The sequence below is a fragment of the Marmota marmota genome, unplaced genomic scaffold (genome assembly GCF_001458135.2).
Source record: "Marmota marmota marmota unplaced genomic scaffold, marMar, whole genome shotgun sequence".
Classification (NCBI taxonomy): domain Eukaryota; kingdom Metazoa; phylum Chordata; class Mammalia; order Rodentia; family Sciuridae; genus Marmota; species Marmota marmota.
This window is the reverse complement of record NW_025999960.1, coordinates 14,572,152-14,576,545: the sequence shown is the minus strand read 5'-3', so window position 1 is coordinate 14,576,545 and position 4,394 is coordinate 14,572,152. Positions and strand designations below refer to the sequence as shown.

General features: G+C 36.6%; 1 pseudogene; it reads right to left on the bottom strand.

Annotated features, from left to right (window-relative positions):
- Positions 1–1,005: 1,005 nt before the first annotated feature.
- LOC107148715 overlaps positions 1,006–4,394 on the bottom strand; it is a 34,484-nt pseudogene continuing 31,095 nt past the window's right edge.

Below are 4,394 nucleotides of genomic sequence, written 5' to 3'. Positions count from 1 at the left end.
GATTGAGTTCAGGGGAACTCAACCACGGAACCACATTCCCCTGCCCCATTTTGTATTTTTTTAATTTTATTTTTTATTCTAAGTTGTTATAGATGCTACCTGTGTTTCTATATCAATTGTCTGTTATCCTCTTTCTTTTTCCAGCCAATGCATTACAATTCATATTACACATATAAAGCACATTTTTTCATGTCTGGTTGTATACAAAGTATATTTGACATATGAAGAAAAAACATGATAACACTTATGTGGAATTAAAAACATTAAATGCTTACTAATATACTTCACAATATGTTCACAAGAAATTTTCAATAAAAGCTAGAATTATTTTGAGAGAAATGATAAAGACCTAATGAAGGGATATAACTTGTTCATGAATTATAAGACTCAATATTATAGAGTGCCACCTCTTCTAACCTTATTCTGTGGAGTTAGTCTCAATCAAAATCCTAGTCTTGCTAGTTGTGGTGGTACATGCCTGTAATCCCAGGGACTTTGGAGTCTGAGGCAGGAGGCACAAACACTTGGGAAGTCTTCAGTCTCAATAAGGGTGGTTCACATATTTCTCTTCCTGCAACTTTAACCTGAATCAATTTCCAATAACTTATGAATTTATTGTGTCTTTTCTCTGAAGATTCAGGCCTTTACCTACTTAGAAATGCTATGGCTTTCAATATTGTCCCACAATTCAACTATAGATAATGGTAAATAATTTATCCCAAATAAACCTTAACAAAGATATGTGATATAAAATGAAAATAATTAATGCATATATTTACAATCAAATCTTACAGTATAAAATGAATATTTAATCCATTCCTTTGCCTCTTTCTTATTGAACTGAATGACTCACTCTCAAGTAGCTCCATGCCTTTTTTAAAAAAATAGGCATTTTAAATTTATTTTGCCAAATTTGACATCATAAGTAGTTAAGTAGTCAGGAAGTTCTGATTAATGTCCACTCACCCAATGTCTTGCTACCTGTGTTTCTATATCAATTGTCTCTTATCCTCTTTCTTTTTCCAGCCAATGAAAACATTGTAAGTATTCCCCCAGTGTTCTTTTCACCGCTGCCTTTATCTCCTTGTAGATGAGGGGATTCATAATAGGAGTGACCACTCTGTATTGCACAGAGAAGATCAACTCCAGGGAGGAGACTGAGGTTGGCATGAGGTAGTAGAGAAAGTCAGAGCCATAGAATACGATTGTTGTGGTAAGAACTTTGTGGAAAAAACTTTGCTTCTGTCAAAGGTAGAGGTGACGCTCAGGATGGTGGAGACAGTGCAGGTGTAAGAAGAGATTGAAAGGGAAGTTACAATACCATGAGGGATGCTGGAGCACAGCATGACCGTGAAGTTGGTGGAGACGTCAGAGCAGGACAGAGGGAAGAGACAGGATAGCACACAGCTGTTGTGTGGGATGGCATGAATATCACAGAAGTCCATTTCCATTGCTAGAGGGATATTGATGAGAGACTCCAGAAGGTCTAGTCCCCAAGAGCTCACACCACTACTTACTTATCCTCTGGCCATAGAGCAGTAGGTGGCAGATGGAGGCATAGCCGTCATAGTGCATTGCTGAGAGCAGAGGGGCTTCAGTCCATGCAGTAATTAACACAAAGAAGACCTAAGCAAGATAGCCCTCTATTGAAATTGTTTTCTTCTGACACAGAAGGTTCTCCAGCATCTTGGGTACCATAACTGAAGAGAAACAGAGGTGACAAGAAAGAGGAGTGACTCAGAAAAAAGGTACACGGGGTTGTGGAGGTGAGATTCAGTACTGATCACCAGCAGCAGCATCAGGTTTCTTATTGCAGTTCAGAACCAAATCCTTAGGAATGGCTCAAAGAGCAGAGCCTCCAGGCAGGGGTCCGCAGACAGTCCCAGGAAGATGAACTCTGTGATGGCTCTGTGTTTCCTGAAGGCCGTTTGAAAAAGTTGATCCCTAAAACTGGAAATGCATGGCAGTGAATTTTCTATTCTTCTCTATCTGGTTTTCATATTTCAATGGTTCTCTTTTAACATCACAATCATCTAGAAAATAATGGAACATAAATATGAATAAGATGTCTACATTTAAAAAGTCATATTTCAAAGAACATTGAGATAAATACAAGAAATCAAATCACATATGATTGACTGAAATGATCTCTTTCAGAGTGACTTAGAAATAATCAGTAATTCCATCACATTGAAGTTATTTGAGCAAAATGTTTAAGCAAAGATATTTTTCTATGAAGTCATAGCCAAATATTTAAAGAATCAGGACGGAAAAATAGCAAGGTATACTTGGCAAAACACATACATTTAAGAAAGAGTAATAGCCTAGAATATAGATAGACAATATGTGCAATGACTAAGAATATAGGCTCTTGCATCAGACTAGGATCAAATCCCAGCTTCACTTTGTGCATATTATATATCTGTGCTTAACTTCTGTTTCCTTGCTGAAACTGAAATACTATTTTATTCTATTAGAGTTGTGGTATTGTACTCTTTCAAATTTCAAATGTCATGGGAATTAAATATGATAACATATAAAGCATATTTTAAAAATCTGTACAATATTGCTCAGTGTAAATCATCATCATCATCATCATCATCATCATCATCATTGTTATCATCATCATCATCTACAGGTGTAGACTAAGATAAATAATAAATCCTCATGGTGTGTAATTCCATCAGAGTTAAAGTTTTTTTTGTCACTATGACTGCTGTTCTTTACTGAATTAAAATTACTAAAGACTGTTGCCCTTCCCTCCCCAGTTGAAAGGCATTTTAGAATTTGGAATCACACTGGGGCCTCCCCAGCTTTAAAAGGGTAAAAAGACTCAAAATCAGTATTACTGAGAAAGGAAGGGCATCCAGATTCCAGAAAGGACAAGGGAACAGAGAACTAAAAATCCTGTGCTCCTGATACTGAGTCACTTTCCAGGATGGATATGCACCCTGTGAAGGGCAAGGATTTGGGGTAAGCAAGGAAGAGGTGATTTGAAAGAGTACCATACCAGGGTCCATGCCATGGGCCACTCACTCAGTCTGAATGGGAAATAAGGAAAGTAGGGGTAGAATTTCAGGAACCTATGCTCTTAGAACTATGAGAGTTTGCCATGATACCTAAATCATTCTGGAACTGCCAACAATTACTGTTCCTGTCCCACAGGAAGAAGACCTTCTAAATAGAATTTATCTCTCCATTATTAAAAAGAGCCATCTTAAAATGGAGAAATAGAGCATTCAGTCCTGTATAAATCAGGTGTGAGGATATTTGGGTTTACCCATTGACCCTTATTCTGAGACATTTTTCTTGGTATTTAAGTGTCATTTCCTTTCATGATTCTTGACTTTACTCAAACCTTCAGGTCTGGTTCATTGAAATGCCTGCCTCTTTGGACACCAACTGTTATCCATAAGCTCTGGCTTCGTTCCCACCTACTGGAATTGGATCTTTGTTTGGCTCATCCATGACTCATTTATTATGCTAGCTAAGCCTGTTTCCTGGTCCTGGCCATTCCTGTGCTGGATTGTTCTCATTAAGTCCAGAAATCATATTCCAAGGCAATTTACCCAGGTAAATTTGCTGTGTACATGGTAGTTGGTGCTAAATGAATTTTAAAAATGCTTCACTTAAGGTAAGGAATCCAACCATTCATTTGCCTAAATCACTCAGTCAGTTTTTAATGATTGATGAATTCATATATATTTAAAGTACACAGTGGCTCTATAACATGCTTAGTGATTAAAATTTAATTTAGAGAAGAGCTTACTTATTCAATCTACCATTTATTGAGTCATAATTGACTATTATAATAAACCAGTAGTTACACTTATTTATCTAAGATGTTATCATTCAAGCTAGACTGCTTAATAGTGATTGTTTCCATCCTTTGTCAAGTACTTAAATAATCAAAATAGAACTGTAAGGAAATTAGAACATTCAAGTCCATTTTAGAACATTGTCTTTCATTAGGAGATCTATATGGATATTAAAATTATTTTATTTATACTAGTTTTGTCATAAAATTAACATCAGGTGTATGACATATTTATACTTTTTTTTATTGTTGGTTGTTCAAAACATTACATAGTTCTTGATATATCATATTTCACACTTTGATTCAAGTGGGTTATGAACTCCCATTTTTACCCCATATACAGATTGCAGAATCACATCAGTTACACATCCATTGATTTACATATTGCCATACTAGTGTCTGTTGTGTTCTGCTGCCTTTCCTATCCTCTACTATCCCCCCTCCCCTCCCCTCCCCTCCCCTCTTCTCTCTCTACCCCCTCTACTGTCATTAATTTGTCCCCCTTGTATTATTTTTCCCTTTCCCCTCACTACCTCTTGTATGTACTTTTGTATAACCCTGAGGGTCTCCTTCCATT